Source organism: Pinus tabuliformis, chromosome 5_2, assembly GCF_031772625.1.
Source record: "Pinus tabuliformis cultivar Carrire ecotype Pingquan chromosome 5_2, CPIR1, whole genome shotgun sequence".
NCBI classification, from domain to species: Eukaryota; Viridiplantae; Streptophyta; class Pinopsida; order Pinales; family Pinaceae; genus Pinus; species Pinus tabuliformis.
In genome coordinates, this window is record NC_142306.1 from 216466394 (window position 1) to 216491869 (window position 25476).

Sequence of the window (25476 nt, forward strand, 5' to 3'; positions counted from 1 at the left end):
ATCTCTCTGCCTTATCCTATATTGTGGCTGCTGCTGGCCACAGAAGTTAGGATTTCTAACTTGTGGCTCAGGTTTGTCGAGTTTCACCCTTTCAAGCATCTGCTCTACCTTCTTGAGTAATTGATCCATCGAGGAAGACTCTTCCTTGATTGTGACCTTCTTTTCTGCTTTTGCTCTAGCCCTATTGGACAACAGATTTGCTTCAACGCTGACCGTGATTTTCTGCATGTCTTCCATTGTGGCCGACTCTCTTTCTCTCAGTGGATAAGCCATGTTAGCATCAAAACCATCCGAAAATTTCATCATGGCTAGTCCCACAGGTGGCCTTAGATGATTAGGAATTTCATTATAAACGGAATTGAATCTAATGCAGTAGTCTTGGATTGACTCACCAGCGTTTCGTTTGATCTGCTCATATTTAGCCAGAATTTGAAGAGGATTCTTTTTCACTTCCCAGCGGTCTAAAAACCGTCTTTGCAGTTCGGCCAAGGTAGAGATACGTGCAGCCGGCAAACCTCTGAACCATTTCCTAACTTCACCTGCAAATGTTTGTACAAAGAGTCTCATTGCTACATTTTCTGCATCAATCTCATGAAGGTCATAGAAATCTGCCATTCTGTCCACATGTTGCTGAGCGGTAATGCTGTTAGGAGCACCATCAAACAAAGGGATTTTGCTTTGATAATCTGCGGGCATGTCATCTAGAACTTGAGGCAGCACAAGAGGTGCAAAACGAGCAGCCATCACTCTTGGTGGGTTTGGTCTTGGAGGTGTTGGATGGGTGTGTGCAGTTTGTAGGGAATTAACAATTTGAGTTTGAAGCTGTGTTGCAATATAATTATCAATTGACCGGTTAGCCCTTTCAGTTTCTAGGTCTACAAGAAACTGTGGATTGGGGACAGTAGAGTCAACAACCCTTTCGGATTTGGTCTCGAACAATGATATTTCAAACCGCTCATCAAACTCAAGCTCTTCAAGATACTCAAAAATGTCAGGACATGAATGGGATTTGAACACGGGAGTTATAGAGCTCTCTTGACGAAGGAGTCTTGGAATCAAATTGGGGTTTTTGTAGATATGAGGAGGATCTGGATCTGGATTGGCTCTGGTATATCTTCTTGAAGCCAGCGTGCTATTTTCAAAAAATCAACAGGACATGAACAACTTACTCAGCCTATCAAATCCTAAGCTTATCATCCGGAAGCTTAGAATTATCAGAAGCACGGGGTGTTTGTAGGTTTAGCCTACCATTTACGCAACGAAGAAGACTAACGAACAAAGAATTTCATCCCCAGTGGAGTCGCCACTATGTTAGCACCTAAATCTGCCTTAGGCTGAAGGAAGGCAAAATTCAGGGTAACCACAAACCACGCTCAATCTGGTAGCTAGCCCTACCAGAACAAGAGAGGGCTCTCTCCGGGTCACACTCAGGAAAATAAACAATAGGGTCTGAGATGACTCAAAAATGAATACTAATTTTAGGCTAGGTAAATAAATATGATAGAGGTATTTTGATGAATGACTGAGTTTTCTGGGATGTGTGGGACCAAGGAACAACATGAGCAGAGAATTTAACTCAAAGACGCAGATTATTTCATGAGGCAAGACAGGCGGAAAGTCTAGCAATTAGATTTGAAATAATATGAAGTGGAGAGATTGTTTAAGAGTGTGAAAAGGGCATAAATACATGAATCCTTTTCAACAAAAGAAAACATAGAACGTGAAAACTATCCCAAGGTAGAGCAGTACACTGAATTCTACCTTTTCTTACTTAGAAAGCTTTCATTGGAAATGAATATGAATGAAAATATGAAACATAATGAAATACATATGAAACATAAAGAAAATACATTTGCTAAACTCACCCCACATGAATCTCATGAACCAGAGCTACAACCTTTCATTAATTCTCTGTCAAAATGTACAGTGAGTGATTGGGTTTCTCTCCCACAGTTTCCCAGAAATTCCAACCCTTTACAAAATGACTCTCAATACAATAAATAAGCTTTACCATGAGAAAGTTGATCAACCTAGGAAATGAAGAGCCAACCATTAGTAGTTACATTTAATTTTCTATGAGGACCAATTAGAAAAAAGCAAATATGAGCGTAGATTTTTTGGGTGGTTGTTCGCCTTCATTTGGCCACTTGGATAGAAGCCAAAAATGTTTTTTTTTAAACTTTGCCTTTGATGCTGGGAAAAATGTATTGTAAATGAGTGGGCCCACTTGGAGAAAATTGCGAATTGAAATTTTGCGGAGTGGGAGTGATTTTGGCCTTTGGGTCTCTGCGCGCCGCGCCAAAAACTGTATGCATCGTGCCACTTTGGAGCTGGTTTTGAGGCACTTTCTGAAGTCCAAATTGAGCCCAAGTGTGCTTTTTGGAAAGCCCTGCCTGTCTACTTTCCAACCTAAGTAAAATTTCGTAATTTGGTGCCCATTTGCCCCTCTAAAACTGAAATCTCCCAAGACTGCTTCCTGTGTTTCAAAATAGGGGCAGAGAGGTCACTTTTTGGGTGTTTTTGACCTCCTGAGGACTCAAAACTGGCCCAAAATTCTTGACCATGCACCAACAATCATGATTTTCATGGAAAATCCAAAAATGTAAACTTTTTGTCATTTGGAGCTCCCTAGCGAAAGTGCGCGCCAGGTGGCGCGGCACACAGGGAGAAAAAACCTGTTTGTTGTGCACAAAATTTCAAAATGCAAAAATGTGCCCCAAATTTCTTGAAATTTGGGATGCACCTTCTCTATCACATGTCATGCTGGACCAATGAAGCCTCGGCCAAGATTCAGAGCCAATCTTTCTCTTTTTGCCTCTTTTGTCTTTTGGTCACCTTCCTCAATTTCGCCTTTAGGCTCCTGATTCTTGCTTTGGAGCTCATGTTTCGGGCCATGTAATGGTGAGTCATGCACCCTCAGCATTGCCTTTTACCTATTAGCCTTCTCCACCAGTTGCTCCAAGTGAACATTCACTTTCTCTAAAACATACTCCCGGTCCTCATCTCTTTGCTCCATAGGTCTACCTTGTGCTGCCATGATGTGTTGCCGGTTTTCCTTGATCAGTTGCAACTCTATCTCAGCTTGCCGATCCTCAAGTTGTTTGTTTCTCTGCTCTAGATATTTCATGTTCCATTTGTCTCTTTCCAAGTCAAGGGACAAGGCTTGAATCTTTGTTTGCTGCTCTTGGATGATCTCTTTAAGCTGTGCACTTTGCGGATCTGTATCTGTATCATCATCATGAAGGAGAACGAATTCGGTCTCTCGTTCACCTGATGGCCCCTCATCATGCATTGGCTCCTTACCTCTGTCCTGTACCTGTAGTGCTGATGTCGGAAGCGAGGCCCCTTCCACCCCGAATGGAGATAACACTCGCTTTGCTGTTGCAAACAAACGTCTAGCGCCCCTTTGATAGGTGACGAATATCGGCACACTGGCGGTCTCATGGTGCTCATACTGATGAGAAGGTTCCCCTGTCTCAAATCTAGCCTCTGAAAGTCCCTGTGAAGCTCGGAAGAAGTCACGGGAGATGAAATCATCCCAAGTGATACCCTGTAGATCAAGCTGATGCACCACCAAAATCTTAATCAGAGCAAAATGATAAACACTGTTAAGTTGCTGCTGAGGGGTTTTATGCTGTATAAAGGTGGTCATCCTCTCTATGTTCCGGCAAATGAAATACGAGATGTTCATCATCCGTACCCTAGTGAAATGCATGAGCAACCTGATGTGATAAGCATAAAGACAAGAGAATCGTCCCTCACAGCTGAAATATTTCATAATCAATCTCATTAGTGGAGCATATTCATCTTTTAGATACCAGAATGGAAGGACTCTTTTGAGCTGCCTCAATAAAGTGGTTTTAATATATGGCTCATAATGATGCCGATCAATCTTCTGCTTCTTGTTCCATGGTTCTCCAATGTTCGGTATGCCGGTCGCTAATGAGACAGATTCTGGTGTAAGTGTGAAGGTGACCCCAGCTAGAGTAGCCTGATCTCCATGTAAGTGCAGCACGAATAGACGAGCCAGCTCATGATGAAATTGAACACTTGCCACCTTTTGACAAAACTCAAAGCATGACTGACGCTGGAAACACGACATAGCAAGAGGGCAGGCCTGCAATTCTGTAAGGGTGGTCGGTTCTTCTCTAACATGTCTGCCACTTTTGTGAGGCCTCCGGGGAGCCTGTTCTTCCGAGGATGAGTCGCTTTGGGTTTCCATTTCATAGTCCGATGCATGTTCAGATGCCATGACTGCTATTTTTCCATTGCCTTAGAGAAAAAGATGCTGGTGATAAAACTGTGTTTGGACTGCTTTTGTGATGTGTTGAAATCTGGCAAATTCAAGGGATTGAAAGGCAATTTGTTGCAATTCTGAGCAAAATCGGGCTTTTATGTGTATGCGCCGCGCAGCATACCCAGTGTGCCGTGCCGTTTGAGTGCGCCACGCTCGTGTTATTTAACACTGTGTGGTCGCGCCCAGTGCGCCGCGCTCCCTCAGTGCACCGCGCCACTTCACCTGTGCGTCGCGCTCCAACTTTTAACATAGTCACGGCCTTTTCAAACTGCAGTTTGTTCTTCAACCTCCAAATTCAACTTTGCTATAAGATTTCATGAATGGAACTTGAAAAAAATGATTTATATAACTTGGAGAAATATCTTGCAAGAGTCAGATTTGATTTTTTCTTCCTCCAAAACCCATTTTGTAATGTTTTCACTTTGGCACTTTTTCACAATTAATACAACTCTTCTTTTCAGACTTCCTTTTGATTTCTTTGACTAAAATGATGAAATTTTTGGTAATTTTTTGCAGGGGTAGCCGACATGGAATTTGGCTAAGGATACCAGGGCTGCACTTGGAGGAATCAACTGAGAAACTTTTGAAAATTATTACAAATGACAAACTGTTGACTTTTCTTCAAAACAGAGTTTTATAGAACAGTTGTAATCTATCAACATGACGATGAAAATCTGTGAATCACAACTTTATAAGAGCCTCCCTCTAGCCTTGCTGGCTTTATTGGACATGTTTGAAGACCAACCACTAGACCTAGACTCTGAAAATAACTCTTTTTGACCAAAATAGCATAATGACTATGAATGACTGAAATGAACTTTAATGAACATAGAGAAATTTTGACTAGCCCGGGCAGGTATAAGCATGAGGGAAACAAGAACGCTGAACCCTTCCGTTAGACAATGGCATGCCCCTAGCGAAATGCAACGAAGTGAGTCGAGCGAAACACCTAAAAATGAAATGCAGAATGAGTTTTGATCTCGGATGGAGGACTGACAAGACCGACTCTAACAGGTCTCTTGGACTTCCACATCACATTACATTGATTACAATAGTGTGGCCCACAATAGTGATGTGGCCGAGATGACTCATGACATGACTTGACACGACATTGCTGGTATGTTCATGCTGCTAGTGGTTTCTGTTATATACCTAGGGGGGGTAATATGGGGTACCAAGGGAGGTACCCAAGGTAATAATGTAATAATGGCATGGGCCATAGTAATAAATAAGGTGGTTAACCCATGTCATGTAAGGGACCACAAGTAGTTAATAATAATGTAATGGGCCCATGGTATTAGTTGATGGTATGAGGAAACCATGGTAATGATGCATGGTATTGTATGTATGAGGCCTATATAGAGGCTAGAGACTCCACATGGAGAGATATGAAGAGAAGTATTCTTGTATGAACAGGCATATGGCTTGTGGAGTGTTCTCCTTCCTTAAGGAGTGAATGTATGGTGTTGCCCTACCTTAAGGGTTTTGATCTATAAAGAATCATTTCATATTATTTCTGGGTTTATTTGCATTATCTTATATTTTCATATGTGATCTATAATATTCTTGTTGTAGATCTAACCCAAGAATATTATAGATCAGATATGAAAATATAAGATAATGCAAATAAACCCAGAAATAATATGAAATGATTCTTTATAGATCAAAACCCTTAAGGTAGGGCAACACCATACATTCACTCCTTAAGGAAGGAGAACACTCCACAAGCCATATTCCTGTTCATACAAGAATACTTCTCTTCATATCTCTCCATGTGGAGTCTCTAGCCTCTATATAGGCCTCATACATACAATACCATGCATCATTACCATGGTTTCCTCATACCATCAACTAATACCATGGGCCCATTACATTATTATTAACTACTTGTGGTCCCTTACATGACATGGGTTAACCACCTTATTTATTACTATGGCCCATACCATCATTATATTATTACCTTGGGTACCTCCCTTGGTACCCCATATTACCCCCCCTAGGTATAGAAGACAAACCCTAGACCTAATGAGACCTAAAACCCTAAAAATGGATTTTGTAAATGTAATAACAAAAGATTACTATAAATGACCTGAACTTGTAAATAATAGGCCAGCAGGTAAAAACCATGAGGGAAATTTGATAATGAGCCACTACCATTAGATGATCCATGATCCTAATGGAATGCAGCTGATCGAATGAGACACCTAGAATGCATGCAAAAAGAGAATTTTGATCACTGATGGAGGGATGAAGATATCGACACTAACATTGGCTCCAATGGGGATGGTAGCTCATGGGAGGTGCCAAGAAATATAGATCTCTGGAAAGCAGACAATGCGTCTTCCATTGGGCTAAATGGAGTAAATAACTTCAGCAAACCAAAATCAATATCTTGACTCAAAACTGACTCAATTACAAAACTGGAAACTGACTCAAAACTGACTCAAATAACCCCACACTAAACAACCAAAAACTGACATCAGACCTTCAGTTTTATAGCCTTCACTTTGGGCCCAAAACTAAATGAATGATGACAGTACACACTTTGCAATGAAGGAAATAAAATGGTATGTACGGTGATATATGTGACAACAAAAAATATCTCAAAGATAATACCGTTTCAGCAGCCGACCATTGATCGACCCTCTTGGACAATCCTCCATTTTCATTTCTTTCAGCAGAAAAGCATTTTGACTCCGATACACAGCAATTCTGAATGGTCCCTTCCACAGATTCTCGAACTTTCCATGCTTGCCTTTGTCCTTGTTTCTAGCATCCCATTTCAGCACTATGTCTTCAATCTAAAATTTGTCCGCCTTTGCCTTCCGATCATAGATTTTCTTGATTCTCTCTTGCAGCCTGAAGGTATTCTAAAAAAATTCCTCTCTTGTCTGCTGTAAATGGATCATTTGGTTTATTCTTCATTGTAAATGATATTCCTCGCTGCCAACTTCCTATAGAAGTTTAACAACCAGGACTGCGAGAGATGTTGGGAACACCGTGTCAACACCATATACGATCTCAAAAGGAGACATGCCTATTGATTTCTTTTGACTTACTCTATCCGCCCATAGTGCATTAACAAATTTCTTATGCCAGCTCTTTTTGTTTGTTTCTAGCAGCTTTTTGATGATGTTGACCAATGATTTATTTGAAGATTCCGCCAATCCATTACCTTGTGGATAGTATGCAGTAGAATGCCCCAAGGTAATTTGGTATTTGTTACAAAAATCAATCATCTTTTTAGATTTGAAAGCTGTTGCATTATCTGTAATCAACTTGTTAGGACAGCCAAAATATGACAAAATATTGTTTTCAAGAAACTGAATTATTACCAAGTCAGTGGCCTACCGAGTGGGAATCGCCTCAATCCATTTGTGAAATATTCTGTCGCTGTGAGGATCCACTTGTGGTGGGTTGAAGATGTAGGATGAATCTTGCCAATAAAATCTAAACCCCACTATTGAAATGGAGCACTAACTTCAACTGGCTTGAGAGGTAAAGGCTACAACTTTCTCCTTCCTTGAAAAATCTGGCATTCGTGACGGCTTGTAATAGTTTTATACACATCAGCAAAGAGGGTAGGCCAATAATATCCTGCTCTCAAAATCTTATTGGCTGTTATCTTCCAAAATAGGTGACCTCCACAATCTCCCTTGTGAAAATCATCCATGATCTGTTTTGCTTCCTCCTCAACCAAACAATTCAGCAAGACACCACCGAGATCTTTCCAATAGAGTGCATTATTCATAATACAAAATTTGGCAGCCTTTAATTTCAGAGTCCTACTTTTATTTCTAGCCATCCCTGGTGGTGGTGAAAGATGCTGGAGCACATATACAACATCTGAATACCAAGGAGAATGAAGAAAGATTTCAGATACCTGAAAAAGTGAGTTGTCTTCATCTTCTTTAGACATAACAGCAATCATATTTATGTCCAAGGCATGCAAATTAGACTCTGCCATCAGTTTTGCTAGCCCCTGCCCCTTGATGAGCTTTGTTGGCTTTATCTCCACATCATATTCTAACAAAGCTGTGATCCATTTGCCTCGTCTCCCTTCCGGATCTGTTTGTACTAAGACATCTTTAACAGCTGCGTTAGGGACATAAGAAAGAATATGAGAATGTAGAATATATACCTGGAAACCTTTTAAAGCTTTTACCAAGGCAAGAGCTTACTTTTCAATAATGTTATACTTTAAGGCTGCATCTCTTATTGTCCTACTGAAAAAGGCAAATGGTTTCTCAAGCTGGTCTCTTTTCTGCATTAAGACTGTTGCCATAGTATGATCTAAAGCAAATGAAAACAAAATGAAATCTTGGGAATAATCCAGGCTGATTAAAATTGGAGCTGAAGAAAGAGCCAACTTTACCAAATTGAAAGACTTGATAGCTTCTTCGGTCCACTTTACTACACTATCTTTCTTTAACATGTTTGTGATTTCCCTCAAATGTTCAACTAGATTTGGCACAAAACGATGTAAGAAGTTCATCTTACCATTGAATGCTTGGATCTCCTTTTTACTTCATGGAAAATCAATCTTCTGAATGGCTTCCACTCGAGCAGGATCGATGCGGATGCCCTCCTTGGATATGATGTGACTGAGAAGCTTCCCTTCATCCATGGCAAACAAGCTCTTTTTTGGATTAAGAGATATGCCATACTTTCTACACCGCTGAAAAACAATCTTCAAATGGTAAAGATGCTCTTCATCTGAATTGGAAAAAACTGTCAAATCATCAAGATAAACTACTAAAAATACATCTTTCTCATTTGCAAAGGCGATATCCATAGCCCGCTGAAAAGTTGCACCAACATTCTTTAATCTGAATGGCATCTTGGCATAATGGAAAGTCCCCCATGGAGTGGTGAATGTTGTTTTGTCCCTGTCATCCTCATGGACCAGAATTTGATTATAGCTGGAATACCCATCGAGCAGCGACATACGAGATGCTCCAACTACTCTTTGAAGTATGTGGTCCATTTTTGGCAATGGATAGTTATCTTTCAAAGACACCTTATTCAGATTTCTGAAATCAATACATAATCTAATCTCACCTGTCTTCTTCCGCACGGGCACCAAATTGGAAATCCAATCTAAAAATCTTATTGGAACGATTATACCAGCCTTGTACAATCAATTCACCTCTTTCTCTATTGATGGCAGCAACTTTGGATTTATCCTTCTTAACTTTTGTCGAAATGGCTTCTGGTTTGGCTTGATTGGAATGATGTGTTGAATTATACTCTTATCGTATGCCTTCAAATCTGAATAGTCCCATGCAAATACATCAGTAAATGAAGACAAATTACTGTATTTTGCCTTTACCCAAGGAGGCAATGCCTTTGACAACTTCACCATCTTTGGGTTTTCTGCTGTTCCAATATTCACATCCTCAACTCCCTTCTCGGTCGGCACCAAGCTTGGTTTCCAGGCTACATCATCTTGATCAAATAACTCCTCTAAAGGTATTAGACCTTTAGGAATGACATTGTCCTTCAGTTGCAAAACTTCCATCTGATTTACCTCTATGTTTGATTCACCATCATCTTGCTCTCCATCGATAGAAGTATCTTTGTATTTGCCTTCATTTTGTAGAAATTCTTCAATCTCTTTGTCATCTTGAAACACCTGCCAATATCTTTGATTATCAGGGACAGCTGGGCAATGTTTCACATGAATTTCAAACTTATTGTTTGAATTCATTAGGATTTTCAAATTACTTGCAGCTGTTGCAAGGGAATCTGCAATAACATTTTGTACACAAGGGACACATGTCAAAGTATAATCTGGAAACAACCTCAAAATATCTAATACCACATTACGGTAAGCCCACATTCGAGGATGTTTGGCTTGGTATTCACCCTTGACTTGCTTGATTACTAATTTGGAGTCACCATAAACTGAAATTCTTTTTGCATTCAACTTCTTGAGTATTTTCAAACCAGCAATTAAAGCCTCATATTTAGCTTCATTATTAGAATAATCAAAAGCCAATTTGTACCAACAAACTCTAACATTTCTCGGGACTTTGTTTGGTAGGAATGCAGGGCTGCATACCCAAATACTAATTCCAACACCATCCTTACCTACTGCTCCATCAAAATCCATACTCCACAAGCCGGCTTCGTCCTCCAAGTGCTGAAATTCTGCTTGCTCTTCTACCTTTGCTTGTTGTCCATCAATTTTCTGCTGTTGGCAGAATGTTGATTGTTTAGCGGTACTATCAAGCCTTTGTCTTTCTTGATCAAGTATGGCTCTGAAATTTTTTGTAATCTCTGGAATATCTTCAACTTCAACTAATTGACTATTTACATCATTAAAACTATCAGAATAAAGAACAAAAGATTCTAAATCAGTATGTACATAATTGATTGGATGATTTAAAGGTTTCTCCTTGCTTGTGATCATATATTTCATCTTTTTCTCCCGATATAATTTCCTCAATTGACCAAACACGGGAATAGTGGCATAGGAGAAATCTAGCTGCAATGTCCCTTTGAGTTTTGCACCCCATGATCTAGATAGAAGCATGCCAAATCTAGGGGGAATGTCGGCCACAACCACATCCATAAGAACATTCTTCGCTGGAATTTGATCTAAAGTGACAACCAAATATTTAATGAGACCAATACATATGACCCTACCAGAATCAAAGGAATAAAGATCATGGTACTTGCGAGTGATATCTAAACCCAATTTTTCCATAATTGCTTTTGGCATCAGATTATGAGATGCTCCTAAATCAAACATGGCGTTATGCAAGACATAATCATGCAATCTAAGGCTGATGTAAAAAGGAGCTACATCACTATCCTCAGATTGACCTTCTAATGCCGAACCAAAGATAAGCTCAGGCTAGTCATCCTCCACATTAACCATATCAGATAACAGATCTAAATTCAAAATCTTTGACACATGACCTTTATAGCCGCTATTCTTCATTAATTTAGTCAAAGGTATTGACACTTTTAACTTAGCAATCTCATTCTCTAAGCTAAAGGCTATAGTTTTTTCTACCTCTTTGAGTGGAGCATCTTTCTTTTCAGTCTTATCCTTTGATACATTTGGCTGATTTGACTTTTCATTTGCTGATTGTGTTTTGCTGGTGGTAGGATCTGCTGCCTCCTTTCCCTTTTTCTGCACATTTGGAGAATTGTTCTTTGGTGGGGTCGCTTCCTTCCTCTTTTGAATTGGATTGATGGGTACATTTCTACTCCTGAGTGAATATTGTCATTGCTGGGCTGTCAAGGCATTCATGTATCCCCTCTGATATTCATCACATTCTTTTTCTAGGACTATTTCATTTGCTAAGATAAAATCTTCATCCTTTTGTAAAGCTGGGCTTTCTGAATATTCTTCATCCTCCGTGATATAAATTGGCAAGCTATCAGGTGTAAATAAATGATTCTCCTCTCCTATTATATTCTCATCATCATTTGATTCTGGACCATGTACAAAATTCTGCTGTAAGGGTGTTTTAACTTGCTGCTGTGCTGCTTGGTCTTGTGCTCTTTGTTCTCGTTGTTTGATTCTAAACTGTGGTTGCTGCTGACCACGGAAGTTTGGATTTCTGATCTGTGTCTCAGGCTTATCTGCAATAGTGAGTCTATCAAACATCTTCTTGATCTTGCGAAGCAAATGATCTGAGGAAGAAGCTTCCTCCTTTATGGTCACCTTCTTCTCGGTCTTTGTTCTAGCTCTCTTGGCTAGCAGATTTGCCTCTACGCTCACTGCAATTTTCTGCATATCCTCCAATGTGGCCGGATCTCTCTCAATTGATATGCCATGTCAGGATCAAAGCCATCAGGAAATTTAATCAAAGCCAGCCCCATTGGTGGCTTTATATCAGCGGGAATTGCATTATAAACAGTATTGAATCTAACACAATAATCCTGGACACTTTCACCAACATTCCTCTTTATGTTTTCATATTCAAAAAGAATTTGAAGAGGATTTTTCTTTACCTCCCAATGATCCAAGAATTGTCTCTGAAGAATCGCCAATGTATTGATAGTCCCAGCTGGCAATGCTCTGAACCACTTCCACACTTCGCCTCCAAAAGTTTGCACAAATAATCTCATGGTCACATTTTCTTCATCTATCTCATGAAGGTCAAAGAAATCGGTCATCTTATCCACATGCTGCTACGTTGTGATACCTTGGGTACCATCAAACAATGGAATTTTTCTTTGGTAATCAGCAGGCATAGCATCCAAGTTTTGTGGCAAAATGAGAGGTGCATATCGGGTAGCCATTGCTCTAGGTGGATTTGAAACTGGCCTTGGGGATGTAGGAGGAGTTGGAACAACAATAGCAGACAATGTAATGGGTGTATGAGGTGTAGAAGGAGGGGAGGAAATATGAGATGTTTGAGGTGTTGAAGGGGTTGATGGGGGAGAAGAGACAGGGGGTCTCTGATTAGATATGGTGGGCTGCACGGGAATGGTGGGAATAAAAGGAGTTTCAGTAGGAATTTCTGAACCAGATACAACAGCAGATGAACCAAGAGTTGTAGATGTAGATTCTAAGAACTTGGGAATGTTTGTAGCCACAATGGAAGTTTGAAAATTCAAGATGTAATCATCAATTGATCTATTATCCTTTTCAGTTTCAAGATCTTTAACAAACTCCGGATTTAGAACAGTAGAACCAATAACACTTTCAGATTTAGTTTCAAACAACGATAGATCAAAATGTTCATCAAACTCAAGATCTTCAAGGTATTCAAAAACAACTGGACATGAATGAGATTTGAAAACAGGAATCATAGAACTTTCTTGTCGGAGAATTCTTGGGATGAGATTTGGGTTTTCATATATAGGAGGAGGATCAGGATCAGGATTGGCCCTGGTGTATCGTCTAGAAGCCAGTGTGTTGAATTATTCCCAAAAATCAAATGGACATTATCAATTTGTTCAGCCTATCAAATTCTAAACTCATCATCCAAATTCTAGAATTGCTTTAAGATACTGGGGTAATAGTTTTAGTTCAGATGTTCAGTTTATAAACTAAACTGGAGATTGACTGAAGTAGCATTCATCTACTTATGCACTTGCAAAGCAAGAGCAGTTTGAAGGCTACCTGGCTAACTTCAGGCTCCATCTATAGTCTACAAAGCAAACAACAACAAACAAACTTTTCTTCCCCAGTACGGTTGCCACTATGTTATGGCCTAAATCTACCTTAGGCTGAGAAAGGCAGGTCTAGGGTAACATCAAACCATGCTTAACCTGGTAGCTAGCCCTACCAGGTCGGGAGAGGGCTCTCTCCTTGTCTATCTCAGGAAAATATAGCAAATGAGGCTTGAGATGACTGATGTAAAGACTAATTTTAAGCTAGGTATATGTTCAGAGGGGTTTGATTGAGTTTTATGTTGGTTTGCTGGATCAAAAGTCAAAGGCAGTTTTAGGTCCGGGGAATGGACTCAGTCTTGTAGAGGTTTCTGTGGGGTGAGGCAGGAAAATGCTTTAGTACTTTGAATTAAGTGAAATGGAGAGCCTTAAGACTGGTGAGTAGTTGGATAGGGCATGAAAGTATCAGGAATCCTCTTCAAACAGTTGAAAACATGTAAAACCAAATAAACCCTAAGGTAGAGCACTGCAATATCAATGATTTCCACCTTTATACTTGATTCATTTAGTTAAGATGAAAAGAGAGAGATGATGGAACACATAAACAAATGTAAACTTGAATCACAGAAGGAAAAACAATACTAAATCACCTTTCCACAAGAATCCCACAAAATGTTGCAAACCCTGGTCTATTTCTTTGCCAAACTACAGAGATGAATGTATAATAATGCTCAAAGCATTCACAAGAGTCCAACCTTTACAAATGACTAAGAAAGTACTATGTGTAGGGAAAAAACTACCCATGCTAGCCTTTAGGGGTCGAATTCATGAGTTTAGGAGCTGTTTCAACAAGATCTAAACTAAGAATTGAAAAATAGGCAAGGGAACAGCTTGCCTCTAAAACTATGGAAACTGATTCATTCAATTCAAAACCACCTATACATGATGTATCTACCTCCTTGAGTCAATTTTCATCATTTTTAAATCAAATTACATCATGATTTTGACCATGAGAGAGAAAAAGTCAAACTGAGAAAAAACTAGGCGAAAATTTTGAGTTTTGAGCAAAATTGAGCAAATTGTGCCTAATGCATAGCGCCTTTTCCCAGCTATATTTGGAGGCCTTTCCATTCACCAAATTTGCTCCAAGTTGGCTTTTTGGAAAGGTCTATTTGTCTACTTTCTAGGACAGGTGGAATTTTTGAATTTGGTGTCCATTTTCCCCTCCAAAAATCAGTTCTCGCAACACTACTTCGTGTGGGTCCAAAAAGTGGCAAAAAGGGTAATTTTGAGGTGTTTTTTGCCCTTTTAGTGACCCAAAACTCCTCCAAAATTCATGAAATTTTCTGGGTTTTCATATTTTTTCATGCAAAATCCAAAAATGTAAGCCATTCTTCAAAATTACCCACCATCTCGATGCGCAATGCGCATCAAAGGAAAATCCCTGTTTTTTGCCATTAAAAATTTGAAAATGACAAAAAGTTCTCCAAATTTGCCCAAAATTGGCATGAGGCAAGCTGATCAACTACTTTTCTGAGCCAAGGAAGCTTCACATGCAAGATCTATGAGAAACACCAAAGTGACTTCAATTTCAACCTTAGAAAGATGAGTACTTACATGTAGAGGGCAAATGTAGCAAATTTGAAGTTTGTTGAGCAATTTGGCATGATTTGGGATGATTTAGTGCAAATTGGATTGATGCGCAACGCCTCTAGCCCAATGCACAGTGCACTTTTGATGCGCAATGCTAGTTCAATTTTGCACTACAGTTCTGCCTCTGATGCACAGCGCCAGGCCAAGTTGCCTTAAAAAATAGGGTTTTTGTCTCTCTTGCTCCAAATCACGATTTTTGACTCTCCAAGAGTAAATTTGCATAATGAAATGACCAAGAGGACCCTTTTCACTTTAAATATGAATGACTTTAATTTTTCACTTATCTCAAACCCACTTTTCTAATGTTAAAGTCACTTTTTGGTTTTGACTCTGTTTTTCCATTGAAATTGACTTTTCTTAATCATTTGACAAACTGATGCTTTGATGCTTGTGCTTTTTCTTGCAGTGGCTGGAGTTGGCAAGGTGACCAAGGGTAGCAATTCTGAACTTATTACATATAGGAAAAATAAAATTACATGAAATTTTTATACATAGAACATAAAAACTCTGTTTTTCCTCAAAACAGGGTTTTGAGGAAAAAATCATTTATTGAGTATATCATTATTGAAATTTTGATGCTGAGACCTTATTACAGCTCGTCATGTGTCTTCTAACCATTATTGAGTTTTTACATGATTATGGTGACAAACCCTAGACCTAATGAAACCTAAAACCCTAAAAATGGCTTTTGTAAATGTAATAACTAAAGATGACTGTAAATGACCTGAACTTGTAAACAATAGGCCAGCAGGTAAAGACCATGAGGGAAATTTGATAATGAGCCACTACAATTAGATGATCCATGATCCTAATGGAATGCAGTTGATCAGATGAGACACCTAGAATGCATGCAAAAAGAGAATTTTGATCATTAATGGAGGGATGAAGATACCGACACTAACAGGGATAACTTAGGGAAATTTCTGCCAAATACCCCCACCGCTTCAAACAGCCAACCTTCCCTCTTCTTCGGTGGTTGTGAATTGGAGGAACCATTAGGTGAACAACTAGAGATATTTGAAGAGCCTACAGAGGGAGAAGAAGAAGAAGAACCCATTCAAACTAACCCAATGGCTGAAAATAGAAATGATAGAGGAAATAGAGAAAGAGTTGAGGGTGCCTTTCCCATCAAAGAAACTAATGGGGATACCAAGATGAAGAATATAAGCCCCTCTGCCCTTCCTCATTTCCATGGCCTAACCTCAGAAGATCTAGACACTTTCTTGTTTGAGTTTGTTGTCATATGCAGAACCTATGATTACACCAATGATGAGCAGAAGTTGAAACTATTCCCATCCACTCTCAAGGATGCAACTTTGCGCTGGTTCATGGGTTTACCTGGGGATAGCATCACAACTTGGGCTCAAATGCAACAAGCCTTCAACAACAAGTATCGAGACTATTGCAGGTCCAAAGACACTAAGGAAGAAATTTTTAGGATGACCTTAGGGCATGATGAATCCCTAGAGGATTATGAAGAAAGATTCCATCTTAGCTACAAAAGGGCCAAGTGCACACTTGATCCTGAGTCACTAAAGCTAGTCCTGCTTAGAGGGGTAAGGGAAGATCTTCTGGATACCCTAAACTTGTTAGTAGGAGGGGACATCTACTAGCTACCCTATGAAGATATCAAGAATGTCTTTAGGAACCATTATAGGTAAGCTAGGAAAAGGGTAGGGGTAGTCAACCAATGGCCAATCCATCCTCTTCCACTACATCTATCAAGAGTGAAATTGGAAACATGCTGGAAGATTTCAAGAGTGAGATGCTGCAAACCCTTGCCCTAGAGATGGACAATATTCACATTAAGAGAAAACATGAGGAAGCAGAGAGAGCCTTAGCCATTTTCTTCCCTAGATGCACAAGGAGGCACCCTAGGAATGAATTTCCATTGAACTTGATTGAAGTCTGGTCAGTCTGTGAAGAAAACTACTCCACAGACAAGTGCCCTTCTTTACCTGGACTAAAAGCTGTGTATCAGGAAACTAAAGGGGTGATTGAACAACTTTGCTACATAAATCAAAGGAGACCTCATGGGCCTCGGCCATACTAGCAGGGCATGCAAGGGTCATCCCATGCCTAATACAACCCCAACCAGACCACATCCATTCCCTCTTGGGGGGCCCCTGCTCATCCTTCTTGGTCTACACCTTCTCCTTGGCCCTTTGCACCTCAGTACCATTCCTAGCTAACCAGCCAGTCATTTCAGTCATATGCTCTGCCACAACCTTAGTGGAATATACCACCCCAAGGGTAGAGGCCCCCATACAACAATGCTCCAGCTTTATTGCCTTCACCACCTACTAAACCACAACTTATACACCCTGCTCCACCTAAACAACTCCAGATGCCTGCCCAACCAAATCTGAACCTGAACAACAGACATGCACAACAAGTATATAGTGGAGAGACATCTTATCCTGCTTATGTTGTGGAGATTCAGGAAATCAACCTAAGATCCGGGAGAGTACTTCCAGACAAATAGCCTTTACCTCCACCTAGGGAGAGTGAGGAAGAAATAGAGGAAAGCATGCCTAGAGTAAATCCACCACCCTTTCCTAAGAGATTAACTCAACCAATCCAACCTACCCCAGAAGAGACTAAACTTCTAGGAGAATTCAAAAATCTATGTGTCAGAATTCCACTTCTCCAAGCCATAAAGGACGTACCTATTTACAACAAGTTGATTAAGGAGAAGTGCTTCAAACATCCAGGGAGGCAAAAAAGAGACACCCCTACCATTAATGTCATTGGAAAGTTGTTTGACTTAATGCTGGGGTATGTAATTTGCCCAAAGTATTTGGACCCTAGAAGCCCTGTGGTATATGTGCACATCAATGGCACCATTGTCCCACACACTTTGATTGATCTGGAGGTTTCCATTAATGTGATGACTAAGGACACCATACTCAAGCTCAATCTCGAGGGTTCATTAAGAAAGACCACAATAGTCATACAACTTGCAGACCGCTCTATAGTGACCCTTGAGGGGATTGTGGAGGATGTAATGGTCTCTATTGACTCTTGTGAGTACCCTTCTGATTTCCAAGTTCTCCAGCCTAAGGCCAAGCTTAATGGTTATCCTCTCATCCTCGGGAGGCCTTGGTTAGCCACTGCCGATGCCTACATTAGCTGTAGGGTTGGAAATATGACTATATAAACTGGGCATATGTCCAAGAAGTTAGTCTTGTACCCTCCTGCTCAACGATCTCTAGAACATGACTTATTCAGTCCAACTCTATACCTTAGAAACAACCATGAGAGGAGGACAACTGTACGAAGATGATTTGATTGAACGCATACTCCAAAGTCCAACTCCCAACACATTTTCCTTAGAGGAAGTACTAAAGGAAACCCAGAACAACCATCAGATTGATCTATACATAGCCAATTCAAACCTTACCCCTGTCAAAACCATAGAATTCGGCCCTGAGAGAACTTTGAAAATCAGCCCATCTCTTACTGTACACCAAGAAGAAAAGTTGTGCAACATGCTAAAGGAACATCTGGATACCTTTGCTTGGAGTTACAAGGAAAGGAAGGGAGTGCACCCCTCGGTGTGTACTCACCACATTTATATCAAAGAAGGTTGCAAACCAGTCCGACAACCCCAAAGGAGAATGAATCCAGCTCTCAAGGATATAGTCAAAGAAGAACTGCAAAAGCTTCTAGATGCATGATTCATTTACCATATCTCGGATAGTGAGTGGGTCTATCCTTTGGTGTTAATTCCAAAGAAAAATGGGAAGTGGATGATTTGTGTCGATTACAGAGAGTTAAACAAAGTGACAAAGAAGGACAATTTCCCTCTACCTTTCATTGAGCAAGTGCTAGATGGCCTAGCATGGAAAAAGTTTTTTTCTTTCCTAGATGGGTTGAACGGGTACAACCAAATCTAGATTAGTCCGGAAGACCAGGATAAAACCACCTTCACTTGTCCTTGGGGTACTTTCGCCTATAGGGTCCTTCCTTTTGGCCTTTGCAATGCCCCTGCCACTTTCCAGAGAGTAGTCTTGAGTATCCTTGCTAAGCTAGTCCATGATGTAGTAGAAATATATATGGATGATTTTACACCGTATGGGTGTGATTTCTAGGAGGCTCTGTCCAACCTAGGAAAGGTGTTGAACAAATGCATTGAAATGAACCTGTCCCTTAGTCTCGAAAAATGTGAATTCTTGATGACTACAGGGACTGTTCTAGGTCATTCAATATCCCAACAAGGACTGCAGGTGGACCCAAACAAAATAACCATCATTCAAAGGGTCCCATCTCCGCAAAAACAGAGAGATGTCAAAAGTTTTCTAGGTCTAGTTGGATACTATCGAAGGTTTATAAAAGACTTCAACAAGTTAGCTTCTCCTTTATTTGGGTTGTTGGCCAAAGACTATGAATTTGTATGGTCAAAAAGATGTCAAGAGGCCTTGGACACCCTCAAGGATAAGTTGACCACTGCTCCTATTCTCCGAGGCCCACATTGGGCCCTTCCTTTTCATATACATGTTGATGCCTCACATAGAGCCATAGGAGCAACTCTAGGCCAGATAAATGACAAATTGCCTTATGCGATTTACTTTATTAGTAAGAAATCGTCAAAAGCCGAACTGAACTACAGAGTGACCGTAAAGGAGCTCCTAGCTGTTGTGCATTCATTGAAAAAATTTAGGCATTACATTACAGGTTACCAAACATTTGTACATACTGACCATGCTGCAATTAAATACTTGATGAATAAACCTGATGTGAATGCCCAGATTATTAGATGGTTACTTTTATTGTAGCAGTTTGATCTAACTATTATTGATAAGCCTGGCAAGGAAAATGTTGCTGCAGATTTTTTATCCAGGTTAACTTTTCCTGCAGGGAGGAAGGAATGGTTGATGTTCAGTTATCAGATGAAGACCTATTCGCCATTTCAGTTCTCTCTCCATGGTTTGTTGACATAGAAAAATACTTGGTGTTTGCACAGTTCCCACTGAATTTGTCCTCCAAAGGGAAAAGCAAGATTGTGAGGAAGAGCACCCTATTCACTTGGATTGGGGGCAACCTCTTCAAACTAGGCCTGGATCAAATTCTGAGAAGATGTGTCAGGGGGAAGGAAGTCTTTGACATCCTTCTGACCTGTCATGATGGGCCTTGTGGAGGTCATTTTGTAGCCAAGAGGACAACATTCAAGGTATTACAAGATGGTTATTATTGGCCCACTCTTCATTAGGATGTGAAAAGGTATACTAGTCAGTGTGAATGGTGTCAGAGGATGGGAAAGCTTACTCCAAGGGATGAAATGCCGCTGCAACCTCAAGTGACTTTCGAACCATTTGACAAGTGGGGCATGGATTTCATTGGACCTATTGACCCTCCATCCAAGAAAAAGTAGTACATCATTGTGTGCACTGACTATTTGACCAAGTGGGCTGAAACCAAGGAAATCAAGGCAACAACAGAGGAGAAGGTGGCTGAGTTCTTAAGGGAAAATGCATTTTACAAGTTTGGGTACCCTAGAGAACTGGTCATTGATGAAGGTAGCCAGTTTACATCCAACATGATTGAAGACTTGTTAAGCCAACACAAGATCAAGCATAGAACATCCACTCCTTATCACCCACAAGCTAATGGGCAAGTGGAGGTGACCAACAGAGCGCTGGAGGGCATTTTGACCAAAGTGGTTAGCAGTAGCAGAAAAGATTGGGCAGATAGATTAGTTGAGGCCACTTGGGCCTACAATACCACCTGGAAGACCACCACTAGATTCACACCCTATGAGTTGGTCTATGGGAAGAAGGCCCTGTTGTCCATTGAATTTGAGTACAATACATTGAGGATGGCAGCCCAACTAGATCTAGATCTCAGCAGTGCACAAAAAGAGAGATTGCTCTAGTTGAATGGGTTAGATGAGTTTAGAATGCAGGCCCTCCTGCACACAGAGGTAACTCAAATTTAGAGTAAGATCTGGGATGACAAGAACATCAAGGACAAACAATTTCAAGAAGGTGATTGGTCTTTGTTATATGATTCCAGATATAAAGACTTTAAGGGTAAGTTAAGGACTAGATGGTTAGGGCCTTATGTCCTAGAGAGATGTCATGATAATGGTTCAGTGCAGATTAGAACCATAGATGCAGAGGCTATTACTTTACTTGTTAATGGGCACCTCCATGAGGCACCTGAGTCCCACTGTTGGGTTGAAAACCTCTTGAGGTAGCCCAATGGTGTAAAAAAAAAAAGAGAAATAAAAAAATCTCTGGGTGAAAACCTCTTTTGAGGCACCTAGGGCAAGCAGCTAAGATGAAAAGCTCTTGGAGGCAGACTAGTTTCTTTCAAAAATAAAAAATGAAAAAGAAAAAAAAATATAAAAAAAGAGAAAAGAAAAATTGTGAAAATATTGTTTGCAGGTTAGCAGGAGGACGATCAGAGCAACAAGAGAGGATCAAAAGGGACCTATCTAGTTCATGTTTTTATTTCTCCATTCATTATCCTTCATCATTCCATCATTCCCTCCATTTTTCTACTCATTTAGCTCAGTTTGCAAGGGTTCTGTGTTTTCTACAGGATTCCTTGTAAACCTACAGGATTCCCTGAAAACCTACAGGATGATCCTGTAGGAATTACAGTGGCTTGGGAATCCCAAAGAAAGTAACCCTAGAGCAAGGGGATGACTTGCCCATGTCAATTTTTTTTTTTTCTACTTCACCATCTCATCACCATACCTCTCTCCACCATGATCACCCCTGCATTCATCAAAAAAGTTAGTTTCAAAAAATATTACAGTTTTCAAAGAAAAAAACACAGAGAAAAGAGGATGAAGACAGAGAACAAGGGGACAACACCTGAAGGCTATTTTCCTCATTCACAAATCCCTAGACCCTTTCTCTGCCCATGCCAACCATCCTCATGCTCCAGAAGTGGAAAATGATTAAATTTTTTTAGGGAGAAGTAGCTACAGGACATCCTGTAGGAAATCCTGTAGCAGCCTATCCCACAAAACAAAAAATCACAGGTTGTAGTCAACTTCAAGCATGGAGATCCAGAGGTCAAAGAAGCTCCTCCAGAGCCTAGCAGCAACATCAGGATCATCAACATCAACACCTAGTACCTGCACATCAAATAAAAACATCAGAGGACAATAAAAAAAGGGAGAAAAGAACATGCAACAAACACACAACAAAGACTTCATTCTTCAACAAACAACATCAAGGCATCATTACCATAGGTAAGTATCTCGCTTCCACTCTCTCGTTAGCATAATATGATCAAACATGTAAAAATTGCGAAAGAGTTGGTTTATAAGAAAAAGGTGGCCAGTTAACTTCGCCACCTTCGCTCAGTCAACGAGGAGAAGAATGTTAGTCTTTACACACGTGGCAGTAGTCAAGTCAAGGAAAAGGAGAGATGAGGTTGAAAGCGGTTAAGCTACGGATGCCCGAAGTGGGAGTTGATTACGAGGTGAGGAGAACGATGATGTGGTAGTGGGACTAACGGTCCAAAAATGGATATTCGTACCTCGACTGCTAGCACACCACCCCACTCAAATCACCCATATGAGGAAATAAATGTTGATGCCCATGCATAAAGGCATTCACATTCTTGAGGCTACACACTAGAAAATTTTTTCTCAGCCCTCAAGAAGTATACAGGAAAGGCAAAATTCATTTTTTTCCAGTGCAGGACCACCTACATGATCCTACTGGAGATCCTACAGGATACAAAACAACACCTATAGGATTGGCAGTGAGCAGTTTTAAAAGGGAAAAACAGAGGTTGGCTTCATCAAGCAGTGATAAGGAGGTAGGCTCTATACTTCCCCACATTTTCCAAGTGAAAAGAATATAGAAAAACCTTCTATTTTGTTGAAAAAGATTGAAGTCTAGGGAAAATGTATACACAGAATTTTCATTTAAAATTCCTCATTCATTAAATTTGTTGTCAGACATATACAACCCTCCATCCATCAGAAAAATGACAGGGGGATTTAATAAGAGGGAACCCATTAACACATTGAGGATTCATCAACACCCTCCTGTACTAGAGATATTCACAAGGCACAATTGGATGGGTTTCTTTGAGAAATTGAGGGGGTATGATGATGAAGTAGCCAAAGATTTTTCTCTCTCCCTCATTCCACTGACTAGGATCCATGCCACTATTGTGGTGAAAGGCCTCTCTATAGAACCCACCCCTGAAATGATAGGCAGAATCACCACACTTCCCTTAGGAGTGCCTTAGAGAAAGGAGGATAAGTGAAATAACCAAACTGCAAAGAAGAAATTCTTTTTAGAAGGAGAGGAGGCCATGGAAGACAAAAATGGAGTTATAATAGCAAGCCTACCATATCCTTGGAATGAAATTATCTACCACCTTATAAAATATATATCATGTGAAGGTAGGTACAGTGTGGTATATGGATACCATTTCAGGCTTCTCCAAGAGTTGAGGTTTGGAGCAGACACAGCTCCTGAAAATATACTTAGCATACCCTACTTCCTTCTTCAATCAGTGATAGATATGAGCATGAAGGTGCAGGAAGGAAACCATCAACAGCTAGCCCATCATGGGTTAATTAGAATTATCATAGAAGATGCCCTCTAAAACCTCAGAATCCTTATCACATGGGCAACTTTTAGAGACATGTAGACAGAGGAAGATATAAAAGCCCTTGAATATGACAAGAGCCCCACTTCCAGTGAAAGGGATGAAGAAGAAACTGAAAAGGAGGAAGAAGAAATAGAGAGGGATGAAGAGGAAATCAAGGAGGAAGAATATGAAGAAAAGGAGAAGGAAAGTGGTGAAGAGAGACAAAAGAGGATGCAAATGAGGACACTGATGAATAGAGTGAGGAACTAGAGGGAGAAGAAGAGGAGAAATACAAGAGTGAAAAGGAAAATGGAAAAGGGGAGGCAAAAGACAAGGAGAAATCACCTAGGGTATCTCTAGAACCCACTAAGAAAGAGGCAGCAGCTGCCCTCACTGCTCCTAGTACCCCTGTCAAACAAAAAGGGAAGAGATAGAGACAAACTCCATTATACTTTAGGACAAGAAAAAGTACAAGAATAAGGGAGGGAAATCCTCATACTCCCACCAAGGTTCCTAATGTCATTGAAGGCTCACCACAATAGCACGAAAAGATAGCTCCTCTTATGAAAACTCAAGGAGAAGGATCATCAGGACAAGCCTCTCCCAAGTCTCCTATCACTTATGTTAGAAGGCCTATCACTAGATCTGCCTCATCCAAAGGAAAAGGCCTTCTACAGGATACACAAAAGGACCTATAGGAAGGAGAGGAAATCCTACAGGAAACTCAGAAATTGGACAAAGAAGGGAGTATGTAGCAAGAACAAAGAAGGAGGATCCAGAGCTGAGGGAACCTAGTCCTCAACCTAACCTTGACTCCTACTATAGATTTATTGAAGGGGTTAGTGTCATTCCATAGAAATTTTCCATCCCCTTATTCTTTGAGGTTGAGAAAGAAAGGGAAAGAACACATAGATGGATGAAAATTGCAAAATTTAAAGGAGTGGAGGACATAGGTCACATGGAGGAAAAAGTTAAAGAGATGGGAAAAGAACTGAGCAGCCCAAGGGATAGAGAGGCAATGATGAAAGCTCAGTTGGAGGCAGAAAATGCATGGTTAAGGGGACAACTACAAGAGAGAGAGAATCAATTGGCATCCATGGCCAATCTATCCTTAGAGGCAATCCAGTGCAGGATGCCAGCTAAGTCCTATGCATTATACCTCAAGGAACAACGGCTACAGTTCCAAATCAAGACTTTAGCACATAGAGGCACTATGCCATTCCAGGTGTATAGACAATTCATTGATCTTTGTGATTAAAGCACATTGGAGGATAGGGCTAAAATGTTTGAGTTCTACCTACATAACTTAGCCTTGACAAATCTGAATGTGCAGGACCCTAATTCAAAACTAGAGGACTTATAGTTGATGGCTTTGGCATCATGGATGAACCATGAGGAAGCAAGGGCTACAGAAATGAAGAAAATAATGGCAAGGGAAGAAACAGAACCTCTCATGATAAGAGCTGAGCAGTCAAATCCAATGGATGTCATTAGCACACATAACTTGATTGCAAATGACCCTCAACTTGCACCTAGGTACCTTGCTGCCCAAGAGCAAGCAATCACACACTTTGAGGACATGTTCAGGCTGTTAGGGGATGAAAACATGCAAGCTTTCCAAAGGAGATGGAATACTTTGCCCTACAGTTTGAAAATTAGAGAGTACCATTCTCCTCAAAGAATGAGAGAAGCACTGAACATGAAACCCATGTATAAGAAAGATCTCCAAATACTCAAAGTCAATTGGATTGGCTTGAGACTCAGTCCGTTGCTGCTCTCAGGAATGTTGGAAGGAACGAAGGAAGAGGAAGAAAGAAAGTAGTGGAAGGAGATAGAAAGGAAGGTAGGATTCTATGCACAGGAAGAGGAAACTACAGCAG